Genomic DNA, 14554 nt, shown 5'->3' with positions numbered 1-14554 from the left:
ACAACACAAGCAAAACATTACAAAATCCTTGAGCATGTGGTTTTTACAATTTTCAGGCCAAATGTGTGACCCTTGGAAAGGATGCAAATTTTAAGGTCAAAGTCACAAGGATGGAATGTGGAAAAAATCATCAGAGTTAGAATCCTAACTCTGACATTTGACAAGTTACTTAACATTTCTGAGCCCCAGTTTCTTCATTTGAGAAAGGGAGAATAACTGTACATCCATACCCAAAACATCATTCACTATTAATGTGCTGGTAATTCCCAAAACCACTTCTCTGCACTATCCTTTACTCTGAGCTCCAGTTGTACAGCCAACAAGCAGGGGAAGCTCCATCTTGCTCCAAAGACAATGCAAATTAATTCAAATTTTCCAAACGTCCACCGCCCCACCAAACTGTTTTCTAATGTCAGGGAATGGATGTCACTATACATCTACTCAGACCATACACCGAGTCAGTCACTGGGTTCTAATTTTGGTATCAAGTTGCCCCTTTTCCTCTATTTTTTACTGCCTCTGCTTATAGTTCAGTTTCTCACTCTTTCTTTCCTGAATAATTACAATAGAGTCTCATATCCCCAGGGCTTAGAATAGTGGCTAGTGTACAGCAATACCTTAATAGTACTTGAATCAATCCAAAGTCTGGACTGAGGGGGCAGATAAATTACTGCATCAGTGTGATGAGTGCTATGGTATGTGAGGTCCTGCCACAGGAGGAAGTAGTCAGCTGATGAGGAGGACTGTAGGATCACATAAAGGGGTCACAATGAAAATGACCTTGAGAGGCATCTTGCATTTAACAATTAAAATATTTGAGTACTTACTATGTGCCAGGAACTATGCCAGACATTAACAGTCACCAAGACACAGGCCTTGCCTCCATGGAGATCATTATCTTGTGTAGTAGAAAGTCTCACATGCTCAGATTGTCTAATCAAAATATACACTTGGATGTCCAAAGTTTATCTCAAAAGTGAACTAATTCCCTGTGCCACCACTGCCACCACCCAATCACACATACCAAACCTGCTCCAATCACAGTATTTCCCACATCAGTTAATGGCACCTTTCTCTTGCCAGTTTTTCAGGCCAAAAATATTGGTGTCATCCTTGATTTTATTTCTAACAATCTGCTTCTGATCCATCAGTAAATCCTATTATCCCTACCTTCAAAATGAATTCAGAATATAACCTCTTCTTGCCTCCTCTGCTACTATGATTACTGCAGTAGTTTCATAACTATAATCACTCTGCTTCTTTCTGAGACCATGAGAATGTGGTCTATGTTGAGGATAGGCCATGTCTATCCTCAACATAGAAGCCTTATAGTGCTCAGGTAGGGTACTGGCTACAGATGATAGACAGATGGATGGATAGATAGACAGACAGAGGTATAAAAACCAAGAGACCAGGTAAGGTCACCAAAGGAATGAGTATAAATGAAGGAGAGATCTAAAGACTGGGCTCTGGGATATTCCAACATTAAGAAATTGAAAGGGAGGGACTTCCCTGTCGGTCCAGTGGTTAAGACTCCACTTTTCTACTGCAGGGAGCACAGGTTCTATCCCTGGTCTGGGAACTAAGATCCCACATGCCGTGAGGTGCAGCCAAAAAAGCAGAAAAAAGAAAGAAACTGGAAGGGAAAAGAGGAACCAGTAAGCAGAGGAGACTGAGAAACAGTAGCAGGGAGGAAGGAGGAAATCCAGAAGAGTGTGACATACTGGAAGCCAAGAGGGGAAAATATGGCAAGGAGAAAGTGATCAACTGCATGAAAAATTCTGAATTGGCCAAGTAAGATGAGAATCCAGAGTTGAACACTAGATTTAGCACACAGAGCTCACTCATGGCTTTGAGAACAGACTCACATGTGATGGAGGTGAAGGCATGACTGGGGTGGATTCAAGGGAGAATGAAAGAAGAGCAGTTGCTGATAGCAAGTGTAATCAATTCAAGGAGGTTTGTTCCACAGAGGTGCAGAAAAACAAGGATACAGCTGTAAGAGGAAGAGGGGCGCAGAGAGGGGTTTTTTTGAAGGTGAGAGACAAAGTATTTGATGTTGACATAAATGATGCACTTGAGGAGTGATAAACTGATGATGCAGGAGAGCAAAGGGAGAATGCTGGAGCCCTGTGGTGGTTACAGGTGAGGGGATGAGAGCAAATGTCCAAGTCCAGGAGATGGCCTTGGATAAGCACAGAAACTTTGCTGGTGGCTAATAGAGAGAAGGAAGCATTAATGAGGTAAGACTTTGAGTATTAGAAGAAAGATTGCTCCCCCATGTACGACAGTGTGGGCAAAAACTCAAAAGGGTAAGTGAGGAGCTGGGAAGGGACCATGGCTGGGGGTGGATGGAGGGGTATGAAGAACCAAAGCTGAAAGCCACAGGTGGAGACGGATTTTGGAAGTTACGAGGGCAAACTACTATTACAGCGTACGCAGTGGGTGTCCAAGGTGGCTGAGTTGCTGATCATGTGTGTGAAGAAGGTGCTCTCGGAAGACAAGCAGCAAGAAAGATTGCAGAGAGGTTCTAGGTGCAGGCAGCCTTGCGCATGAGGCTAGAGGCACAGTGCAGGTGTGGCATCCTAGTGTCCCTCCAGAGACTGGGAATGTCTGAGGGTAGGAGGAGAGAACTGGGAAGCAGAAAGACAAAGAGGCTGCCCTGAGTGGATGGAAGGGACCTCTGTTTTGCACATCTCATTTCTCTCAGAAGGTGGCACGTCTGCATTTCCACCTTCTGACCTACCACAGAGGAGCCAAAAGCTGCAGGAAGGGCAGGAAGTGCTGTAGCTTCCTCGTGCTGTGGTATGGGGACTGTGGGATGCCCCTGCCTCACTGATTCCTAAGGAAATCCAGGATGGCTCAACATACCATCAAACCAGGACGTGGGGCAGGACTCTTCCTCTGATAGGACCCAGCACTTAGCACAATGTGTCCTGCTAGCAGGATGCAGAAAAGCCAGGAGGCGAAGAAGCATGACTGTGTCCCTGCTCTGAAGGGTGATTCTGTGCCTAACAGATGGGAGCTCAGGCCCTGCTGTGGCCCCCCAAGGTGAGGAGGCACAAGGCCCAGGCCTGCTGAGCCACACCCTCCAGTGTTTTCCTAAAGCATCCCCAAAGATCATAGGGGGTCCTGTGGCAGGCACATCCTCCATGCCTGGTGAGAGCTGGGCAGAGAGCCACAGAGCAAGGAGAGGAGAGGGAGGCCCGGAATGAAGGGAATTGACTCAGACGGGTCACAGCAGCATCACGTGGGAAGCTGAGGTTAATGTGCACACATCCTGGCTTAGGTGGAGCGGGTCCTTCCCATGTATCCCACCTGCCACGTGCCGGCATTGGCTTATGCTGCTGACCAAATTTTGCAACAAAGGGCTAGGGGCACAGAGATGAGCTGGAACCAAGACCTTCAGGATTCTCAGTTCTCAGCAAAATCAAGAGCTGAGAGAAGACAGAGTCAGAGCCTATGATTCATGCAGGATGTTGGAGAAGGATGAAGCCTTGCTCATGCCATCCTATAACCCTAGCGCAAGCCACACCTTCCAGCTCCCCCTCGGCTCAAGAAGTAAAATCAGAATGAAAACTCTCATGGCAGGGCACAAAATCAGGTATTCACTGCTCCAGAATTGCTGGTAGATGCTAGGGATATAGCAATGCTTGCTTGGGAACTTTGGAGTTCGCCTCTGCCCTCTGAGATACCATACTGTCGTGGCAAATGGCTCTGACCTTCTGGAGCCCTTCTCCTGGGCTCTGCAGAGAGCATTTCAGAATTCTACAGAGAGCATTTCAGAATTCTACAGAGAGCATTTCAGGCAACTGACTGCCTGCAGTGCGGGAGAATGGCTTCTCCACAAAATCACTTCTCTTGTTAAACACCAAGTCCCAGCAAATAGGGACCGTGGCTGCTTTGTTACTGTACCTCCTCACTGCAGCCCACGCAGGGAGGGCAACAACCACAGGATGCGCACAGGGGTAAACCCCAAGGCGCTGCTGCTTCCTGCACCTGTGAGAGGGGCTGAGCCTCTGCTCCTCACCATTCATCCAAAGCCGGCTGCTCCACCTGCTCCACGGCACAGGCCTGGGCTGTCACAGAATTAAGGACAAGAGTGGTTCCTGTGTCTACGGCAGGGACAGGAAATAAGGGAGGACAGCCGTGAGGGTGTGTGGGGATGTGAGGAATGAGCACAGGCAGGCCTGTAAGGTGCTGGGGGACGCAGAGGACCAGATGCCTAACGGGGCTTGCGGAGGACTGTCCATTCCCATGCGCACAGACAGTGAGGCCAGGACCCTGAATACTTGATCTGGATGAGAGCGTGGGGAGGAAAGAGGGGGCCTGAAGGAGATCTCTGTTTCCAGAAGGAGGGGTGCATGCTGCCAACTGCCCCCTTTCCCGCCTTGTCCCCCTCCTCCACTGTAACTTCTCTGGGTCCACAGCCGGGTAAAGAGCATATCGGGGGCTTTCCAGAGTGTATCATTCCCAAGGTCAAGCCCCACACAGAGGCCTCAGGGGCAGGGCCCTGGGCAGGCAGCCGGACACATGGGAATCCAGAGAGTGGGAAGGGAAAGGAAGCCAATCTCTTGCAGTAAATAGTGCTGGCAGCTGGGGCGCATCAGGGGAGAGGGTCAGGGGAAAGTGAGAGGCCAGAGCAGAGTCTCACACACAGTCAAAGACACATGCGTACAGACACCTAGCCACACAGACACATACACAGGAGGACATAAAGTCAACAATGCCACTCAGAAGCTAACTCAGAGTACCCAGAGACATGTTCAGGAAGCACACCTACACAGACTCATGAAAACCCTGAGTCAGACATGCCCCAGCAGACTGGCACCACACACGTGCAGACAGACACAGCCCATCTTGCAGGCCCACAAACACAAATGCATTCCCAATCCATCCTTCCCAGCCTTTCTCCCCGATACAACCAATAGGCCACCTCAGGCCAGGTCTGTTTATCCACCTCGAAACTCTGGTTTGTAATTTCTGTCCCATTGCCTGTCCTTTAATAAGGACAGTCTTGGATCCACGCACACACCCCTGGTCTCAACAACTTGGCTGTGTGCTTTTAAAGGAACGCCACGGTCAGCAAGTCAGTCCCCTGCCCTCTTCAGCAGCCCCGTCCTTCACCTACACTCCCATCCCTACCCCCGGGAGCGTCCCCAGTTTACCGCAGGCTCCTGACCCTCAGTCTCTCCGATGCAGCAGAAACAGAATCTAAAGGAAGAGTAAACCAGACAGACCTACTCTGTCAAAATCCCCCTCAGGAAACTGTGAAGAACCAGCTCCTGACTCGTCAGGAAGGAGCCCTTGATACAGGGCATGACCACATGTGTCGCTCTACCCCAAACTTCAACTGCAGTCCATGCCTTTCAACCCTAACCCTAACCTCAACTCCAGCCCCATTCACAAACAACTCTAAAACCAGTCCTTCAAGTGAGACCCTCAGAATAACTGTACCTCATAAAGGTAATGCTGCTGGGTATTACCCAAAAGATGTTTACATGGCCAGGTAAGTTCAGGATAGAAAACTGCGATGTTCCCTCTCCCCAGGAGCTAGATGCCTACTTCCCTCTAGTCGATCGCAGCTTCAGGGATCATATGGCCATTTATAACTCTCAAGTGCAGAAGGCCAGAAAATGTCCAAAACCTCTCATCTAAACCAGATCAGTATCACACAATACGCATAAGGTTAAGTCCCTCTCCAGACCATCTCAGAAGCTTAAAACTGACCCCCAACACAACATTTATCTCCTTGACCCATTTTGATCCCAATTTTAAACTCAAACAGTACCCTACTCCAACCCTAACACAATCCTAATCGAAGATGCACTAGCTCTTTTTTTTTTTAAACATCGAGTTAGCTTTACTGAACAGTTCATGAATTGGGCAGCAACCCGTTTAGCAAGTAGAGGGGAGCTCTAAAAGGCTATAGAAAAAGAGAGGTTTTTAAGAGTATGACAAGGAAGTCAAAAACAAAAAAAGATTATTTCAGGGTTAGGTAATCTATCTATAGGGGATGAAGGAGATCTATGTGCCAGGTTACCTCATCTTCCTTTGGGGGATGGAAAGGATTACCTCACTGGTGCGGACCAGAAATTTCCACACCGATCAGTTTGGATTACATTCTTGGACAAGGCTGTAACTTCAATAAGGTCAGGTATTAAGTCTTCCTTTTAGCATAAGTGACTCCATTTTGGGCCTGTCGTCTCTTTTTTAACAGGGAAATGGTGCCAGATCAACTCAGATAGGACACCCCTACTCCACCCACACTTCAGAGTGCTGGAGAAGAAAGCAGACTTTTATAGACCCTTTCAATTCTCACCATGTAGATAAGCAGATTCTCCAGCTACTATAGGTGAGATCTACAAGATGCACTAGCTCTTATCAACAGGAACCATAAACGCAATTCCAAACCCTACTTTAACATCACCGTGATTCCAGCCCTATGCTTACCACTACCTACCTCCAATCCGTAACCACTGTGTCAGTGCTGTTCCAAGCATAGTCCTAACTCTAACCCTGTCCCTAGGTAGCCACACATTGAGTAAAGTCTGCAACTATGCTGGGCACACAAATATCACACACTTCTGAAGGTAATGGGTCATCTGCAGTCCAGGAAGCAGTAGCTCCCTCAGTAACAGCTGCACAGTCATCAGGGCAGCTGGTCCCTGGTGGGCTCAGTGCTCGGCTGGGAACCCAGGAGCACCAAGGCACCCAGGCCCTTTGACCCTTGTTACACATACAAGCGTACAGGGGCCCAGCTCACCCCAAGCCCTGTTCTAGCCCAGCTTCTGAGCTGAAATTCCTGCCATACCCCTCCCCGGCTCCTGCCTGCCAAGCTGGGAGCATCTGTTGCCCTGAAAGCCCCACCAGGCAGGCACAAATGGGCCTGGGGCCTGGAGCTGAAGGGAATGTGGCCTCTTCCCAATGTGGGCAATTCCAGACTCCTGCAACACCCGCACCTAGGACCTCCACCCCGGAGCCAGGCCCAGGTGCCCGTCCTAAAGAGGTAGTGGGTCTGCCGACACTGGGGGTGAGTAGGGGTGGATTAGCACACCTCCTCTCCCAGGCTCCAGGGTCTCAATCTGGCGTTAGGGTGTGTTCACTCTGCGCTCATCAGCAGAGGTAAAGCTGAAGTGAGCCACGTGCACCTCCCTCACCTCTCACCCTCGGCACCAGGACCTCCGGTGTAGCAGTCCTCTGTACCTCGGCCACCGCAGAGATTGTCAAACACTACCTAGGCTCTCTCGAGAGCTCACACCAAGCCAAAGCCTTCACCCAACAGACTGGAACACTTAGGTGGATACTCACAGGTCAGATGTGTAGCCATCCGAGTCTCTGCGTCCCCTTCCTTACCGTCTACATCCAGGCTGGCCTGAGGACAAGAGAGGGGCTTGGTTCAGGGCTGCAAGCTCCAAGATACGCACATGAGGTGCTTGATAAATTAACAAAATCAGCTTTAACTTCTAGAAAAACAAGTGATAAGGACTGTCAAGATCTGTGCAGGGTGTGAGATTTTACTCTTTGTAACTTAACTAGCTATCCTGTTACTGTTCCATGAATGCTGGCAGAAGACACAAGACTCCTGGATCAGATATAAAGGATTTTATTACTCATAGCACAGCCATAGCAAGAGCTTTAGCATGGTTTTTTGCGTCAGTTTCCCATGTCTACCAAGTGCCATGGGGGTGGCACAGGATCTATGATAGATGCATGCACATACAGTGGGCTGTGTTACAAGAGAGGAACATCTGTAAGGCAGTAAGGCATATGTGTGCAGCACTGAGGTTCGTGATTCACAGCTTATTTTATAGTAAGAAACAAGCCTGATCTTTTTCCAGGGGGAAATGTTGCCTTATCTGTCAAGGTTGATTGTTGCAAATACAATCCTGAGAAATGGCATGGAAAACAATCAGGGCCTTGTATTCTTGGCATACTCAGTAAGAAAAACATTCAGGAATACTAAAGGTCCATGACGGTTTGCCTCTCTCAACAGTGATTAGCAATGCGTAAGAACAAATGATTCATGAAAAAAAAACAAAAAAAACAGCTTTCCCTATGCTGGAGAAGTCCCAGGAGAGACACTCTGGTTAAAAAGGAAGTCAATTAACAAAGACCCTACAAATTATGCTTATTCATTACTTCTTTAGCTGATAGGTGGAACTGGGGATTTCTTTGTCCTTATCAAGGAAGAAAAGAGAGAAGACATTATCATAGGGACAACGTGAATGCTGAAAAATTTGTGGTAATCTGAGAAGGGTTTGGAAAAAACTTCAAAGGTCAGGGGCAGGTGGTGGTAAATAGCAGTGAAACAAGAAAGTAGAATGCCCATGTGGCTGAATGAAATGGAAGAAATGAGAGCAGATAACAACCTAAACCTTTCCTTGTTTGCAGAGACAGTCTCCAAGGTGGCTTCCCCTCATGATTCCCACCTCCTGGTATTCATGCTTTGTGTAATCCCATCCTCGAGAGTGTGGGTGGACATGTGATTTGATTCTAATCAACAGCACACAGCAAAGGTGACGGGATGTCATACATATGATTATATTACATTACATAATATAAGACTGTCTTCTAGCATACTCTAGAGACTACTTTCTGGCTTGATGAAGTGGCCACGTTGGGAAACCCCACGTGGAAAAGAACTGCAGGTGGCCTCTAGGAACTGTGGTGGCCTTTAGATGTTGAGAGTGGCCTCCAGCTGACAGCCAGCAAGAAGCTAGGGCTCTCAGTCCCACAACTGCAAAGAAATGAATTCTGCCAACAACCAGAGTGAGCTTGGAAGACTCTTCCCCAGTCAAGCCTCCAGATGAGAACACAGCCCAGCTAACACCTTGACTGCAGACCTGTAAGACCATAAGCAGAGGACCAAGCTGGACAACTGACCCACCGAGACTATGAGATAATAAACTGTGGGTTGTTTTAAACCACATTTGTGGTAATTTGTTACACAGTAATAGAAAACTAATACACTGCTGTAACCATGAGAGTAAGAGAAGCATCTGTAAGACAGTAAGGCATACATGGGCAGCATGGAATTTGCGTGTATGCAAGGCACACCCTAATTCCACAGTATGAGCTAGGGAAGAAATAGGGAAGGAGAAGGCATCTAGGGAACTCCTCTCCCTCAGCTCATTCTATAAAGACATGTAGCTATGGAGAGCCTGCAGCCCTCCTAACAGGCTGTAACCATCTCATCCTGCATATTAAATGTAAATTATCCTTTTGTGCCTTCATTTGATTCTTGATGTGGGACTGGCAGACATTTGTAAAAGGCTCAAAAATGTAACTGTGATCTTTAGAACATGGGGAGGGGTAAACCCCAGGCAGTAATAAAGCAAAAGAAACCTTTGAAAAGGGAAGTAGGGATTTCTCTGATCACAGGAGAAAGCTACTAAATTTTGGAATTTAGTCAGTTTCCATAACACATCACATTTCTTTTGGATATTTACCCCAGAGTAGAATTGCTAGGTTATATGGAAGTTCTTTTTAACATTTTGAGGAACCATGAAACATTTTCTACAGCAGCTGCACCCTTTACATTTCCACCAGCAATGCAGCAGAATTCTAATTTTTCCACATCCTCGCAAACATGTTATTTTCCTTTTTTTTTTTCTTTTTGAGAATAGCCTGCTGTGGATGCGAAGTAATATCTCACTGCGGTTTTCATTTGCATTTCCCTAATGACTAATGATGTTGAGCATCTTTTCATGTGCTGGTTGGCCATTTGTATATCTTGTTTGAAGAAATGTCTATTCATGTCCTTTTCCCATTTTTGAATTGGGCTGGATTTTTTGCTGTTGTTGAGCTGTAGGAGTTCTTTTTTTAACTGGATTATTAATCCCTTATCAGCTATATGATTTGCAAATATTTCCTCCCATTCCATGGGTTGTCTTCTCACTATCAAATGATAGTGCCCTTTGAAACGCAAAAGATTTAAATTTTGATGAAGTCCAATTTATCTATTTTTTTCTTTTGTTGTGCTTTTAATGTCATACTTAAGAAACCATTCCCAAATCCAACGTCACGGAGATTTTCACCTGCTTTCTTCTAAGAGTTTTATAGTTCTAGCTCTTAAATTTAGGCAAACATATACTCTTGCTTCTGTCTCTAATATTTCTTCCCAAATAAAATCTGAAAAACAGATTTCATGATTCCAACCTTTATGACCTTTATCAAGTTGCTTAATCTAAGTCTCAGTTTAATTATCCCTCAAGGGATAATTTCACAACGTTATTTTAAGAGTTATACGATTAAACATAGCTAGTATAGTGCCTCGCACACTGGTGCTCAATAATCCTACGTATCCTTTCTTTTTTCCTTCAAAGTACTTTCTTTACAGGACCTGCCAGAGTCAGTTATTCTACCTGATTTTACTGTTTTCTTCCTGAGAGTCAAGCCCAGAGCCTCAAATCTCCTTTCTTTGCTTCAGAGGTCTCTCTGGTCCTCTCCTCTCTTACACCTTGTTCTCCTACATAAGTTCCTGCCTCCACTAAAATCCAGCTTGAAGCCAACTGGGCTACCACGGAGAATACACATTCTAACGGGGTTCGGGGAGGAATGGACAAAGGCGCAGTCCCACAGGGCCCCTGCCTCTCGACCACGTTGGAGGGATCACAACTTAAGGCACACTGAACCCTCAAGGAGGTCAAGGCCAAAGACCTTTGGGCATAAGGGAAGTTACTCCTGAACCTCTCCTTCCAGTTAGACATTCCTTCCAGGCAGTTCTGAGGAACAGTCTCAGGTCCTCCTGTATATATACAGCGGTCCTCTGTGGGGTCCATCCCCACAGTGCAGGCTCCCGAGGCTCCCCATGTTCCCAAATGCTCTTCCACTGAGACAACACCAGAGACCACCCTTGCCGTCCCGCATGTACACAGCTGGTCTCTCTGGGGCTGGTGTCCTGCACACAGGGACTCCCCGTGGCAGCAAATGCAGAGAGCGCCCTGAGAGTCTCCATTCGCACGTGGGTCTTCCATGGGGGCGGCTCCGCACACCACTTCCGGGACGCTCCCAAGAGGTAGAGGCAGGGACACGCGTGGCTCATATGCACAGGGACCCCCTCGGGGGCGGCTCCCATACAACACCTCAGAGTCCGCTGCCCGCAGACCCGCCCCTCACGGTGCCTGCCAGGTCCCCGCCGACCCCGCCCCCGCTTACCGGGACGGCCACGATGCTGGACGCTGGTCCGGCGCTGGCTGACCCTAGCCTAGCCGGGTTACCCGAATTACCCGAGCGCTGGGAGCAAGCGGCGCGGGTGGAGCAGCACGGTGAGATGGCGTCAGCCCGCGCGTCTAGAACACACCCACCCTCCGCGCCCCACGCGGGGTATGGCGCGTGCGCACGCGCGAGACGAAATCCGCGGGCCTGGAGACGTGCGCTCCGCCCCGCCCTCCTGCTCCTCCACGCTCCTTTCCCGCGCTTCAGTCGGCTACAGCAAGCGGGATGAGGCGCCAAAGGACGGCTGAGGAGCGGCGGCCCGCCCCGAAGAGCTGCGGGTCCGGGTGCCGGTGGGCGCTCCCCACCAGCGCCGCGGCAGGGTTAGTGCCCGCCCGGAGGAGGCGGCCCGGGAGGGGGCTCCTCGGGGGCTGCGGCACCTCCCAATACCGCCCGCGCCGGGGCGAAGCGTCCGGCCGCCCGCTCCTGCCTGGGGAGGTGAGAATGACTCACCCGGCGGCCTCGGCTGAAGCCAGCCTCTCCTACCGAGGCCAGCTGCCCACTCAGGCCTCCGGCCCCACGACCCTGGCATCAGGGCATAGACTTTAGCAGTACCGCACAACGGAGGGTCCAAATAAGCCTCACAAAGTGCTTGACTGGCCCAACTCTTTCTGTGCGCCGCTTTCTGAGATGATTGGTCTTCTGTCTCCATCAGCAAAGCTGTACCCTGATGTGGCCCACTTTTTGCTGCAGCACCCTTGTCCTTCAGACTATCCAGTTAGCCGTTCTGAGGGCTGTAATGTGCATTTTTACCGAACTAGGTACTTTGAAGAAAGTGGGGGTAACAAAAAAAGTTAAAAGTCATGAAGCCCCCCAACAACTAATTATAAAGCAATAACTAAAGAAATACAAACGATATGCTGAGGCTCTTTTTATTTAAATTATTTTTTAATTTTTTAAATATTTTATTTACATTTTAATATACCCCAAGTTTCCAGATGAATTCAGTTTCTATGTCACAAATACAATTCACTTCATCGTGTGGGGAATACAAAGAGGAACTCATTTTGTCCTTACTACCATGAAACTTACCAGTAGGGAAGACAGTACAAGGTCTTAAAGTACGGTGCTATATATTGCTCTCACTTTTAAATGAAATGCCACACACTAAACAGTGTACATATTAAGTAATTTAAACTTCACAACGTCACCATGAAGTACCATACTTTCATTGTTTACATTATACAGATGTAGAAAGTGAGGCACAGAGAGATTAAACAACCTGTCCAAGGTCACCTAGCTAATAAGTGGAATCTGGGTATTCTGACTCCAGAGCCCATACTCCTAACCGTTGGTTTTACTGTACAGCCTCCAAGACCATGTTTACAATATGCAGGATCCCAAGTAAATGTTTTTGCAAGGACCCTGATTATGTAAACAATTTGATTAAAATATGTATTATGAAATTCATGACCCCATGTGAAGTATAATATTTTATTAATGAAGATTTGGGGTAATGAGTAAAGAAGTGGGACTTACATATTTGCTTGCTGTCATATCAGTGCACATAAAATTCTTGGTACTAAGAACCATCTCTTTTTGTCTTTATTTCAGATGCATCATTCCTAGCTAATTTCACATCTCACACATGAGAAAAAGGTAATGATGGTATTATTACTCACAAGGTCATAACTTCAGAACCTTTTTGTTCTGAAACAATATAGATCTTCTTGCCTCTCTAGTTTCCTAATACCATTTATTTAACGCTAGTTACATCATTACTTATGCCACCACATCATCCATCTTGCCACCTGCGAATACAGGCTTCTAAAGACTCTTTCATTGGTTGCTACAGTGTTTCATTAATGATGAGCACAAATGCAAATCTTACCCAGAGTATATAGTCAAGTCTGAATGCTAATTTGTTTTCTAGATTGTTAAATTTACCCTTTGGAATTTTATAATGTAAATGTAGAACAATGTACCTCCAACCATGTCTTTTCTTGAATTCTTTAGGCCATAAGCACAACATTCCTAGAATAATCTTTTAGTGCTGACTGAACCCCTAGCTTACTCACACTGCTACCAGCAGGGAGAATAGGTGAGAGGCCATTGGCTGGTCAAGAAGAGCAATCCCATGGCACAGGATTATCCATCTGTCTTCCAGCATGACATAAGAGCAACCAGGGAACAACCCTTCGTGATAAACACACTCAAAAAACTAGGAGTAAAAGGGAATTTCCCCAGCCTGATAAAGGGCATCTGCGAAAAAACCACCACTAACATCACTTAATGGTAAAAGACTGAATACTTTCCCCCCTAAGATCTTGAAAAAGAAAAGAATGTTCATTCTCACTACTTACATTCACATTGTACTGGAGGTTCTAGCCAGGTCTGTTAGGCAAGAAAAAGAAGTAAAAGGCATCCAGATTGGAAAGGAAAAAGTAAAACTATATCTATTCACAGAACACATGATCTTATACATAGAAAAGTCGTAAGAAATGCACTTAGAACTACTAGAATTAATAAATGAGTTCAGCAAGGTTGCAGATTACAAGCTCAGTATACAAAAATCAGTTGTATTTTTACATACTTTCAATGAATAACCTGAAAATGAAACATTTTAAAACTTCCCTTCTTAGTAGCATCAGGAAGAATGATACTTAGGAATAAATTTACAAAAGGAGTGCGAAATGTACACTCTGAAAACTGAAAAATTATTGAAAGAAATTTAAAAAGATCTAAGTAAGGATTTTTTTATGAATCACTTCACTATATACCAAAACTAACAGCACTGTAAATCAACTACTATTTTTTTTTAAGAAATTTAAGGAAAAAAGATTTTTTTCAAAATCTCAGGTTCATGGATTGGAAGACAACATTATCAAGATGGCAATACTCCCCAGATTGATCTACAGATTCAACACAACACCTACCAGAATCTCAGCTGACTTCTTTGTAAAAATTGACAAGCTGATTCCAAAACACACATGGAACTTCAAGGGACCTTGAATAACCAAAACAATTCTAAAAAAGAATAAAGTAGGAGGACTCACATTTCCCAATTTCAAAACTTATTACAAAGCAACAGTAACTAAGTCAGTGTGTTACTGGCACAAGGAGAGACATATACATCAATGAAATAGAATTAAGAGTCCAGGGATAAACTATCTATGGCCAACTGATGGCCAACTGATTTTTGACAAGAGTGCCAAGACCATTCAATGAGGAAGAACAGTCTCTTCAATAAATGGTGCTGGGGGCTTCCCTGGTGGCGCAGTGGTTGAGAGTCCACCTGCCGATGCAGGGGACACGGGTTCGTGCCCCGGTCCGGGAGGATCCCACATGCCGCAGAGCGGCTAGGCCCGTGAGCCATGGCCGCTGGGCCTGCGCGTCC

The 14554-nt window shown here is 46.6% G+C and overlaps 1 long non-coding RNA gene across 3 annotated transcripts in view; it reads right to left on the bottom strand.

Moving 5' to 3' along the window:
- LOC132523742 (uncharacterized) overlaps positions 1-11321 on the bottom strand; it is a 42374-nt gene extending 31053 nt beyond the window's left edge. For all 3 annotated transcript variants that reach the window (XR_009541636.1, XR_009541635.1, XR_009541634.1), the window contains exons 1-2: positions 11161-11321; positions 7312-7375 (exon numbers count right to left, since the gene is read on the bottom strand). This is a non-coding gene — a long non-coding RNA (uncharacterized LOC132523742). The remainder of the gene's footprint in view (positions 1-7311; positions 7376-11160) is intronic.
- Between the last annotated feature and the right edge of the window lie 3233 nt (positions 11322-14554).

This window comes from Lagenorhynchus albirostris, chromosome 7 (genome assembly GCF_949774975.1).
Source record: "Lagenorhynchus albirostris chromosome 7, mLagAlb1.1, whole genome shotgun sequence".
Taxonomy (NCBI): Eukaryota; Metazoa; Chordata; class Mammalia; order Artiodactyla; family Delphinidae; genus Lagenorhynchus; species Lagenorhynchus albirostris.
Note: the sequence above shows the minus strand (reverse complement) of the source record. Positions and strands in the feature narration are given on the sequence as shown.